Here is a 250-nt window from a genome sequence, read left to right on the forward strand (position 1 = left end):
TGAGTCAACCAAATCAAATAGTTCATCTCCTATACCAAATCCAAGCATCCTAGCCATGTCAGTTGTCTTCAACTTGGGTTTTGGGACGTTATGTTGCTTCAACCAAGAATACACAATAAATACTTTTTCCATGACAAACAATTCCAAGGCCTCTGGATTGAACACAATTCCCATTCTCATGCTTGTCTGTCAACAGAAAATTTAGGAATTAGAGCTGGAGGCACCTTCTCTCTCTCTCTCTCTCTCTCTC

Source organism: Macadamia integrifolia, chromosome 2 (genome assembly GCF_013358625.1).
Source record: "Macadamia integrifolia cultivar HAES 741 chromosome 2, SCU_Mint_v3, whole genome shotgun sequence".
NCBI classification, from domain to species: domain Eukaryota; kingdom Viridiplantae; phylum Streptophyta; class Magnoliopsida; order Proteales; family Proteaceae; genus Macadamia; species Macadamia integrifolia.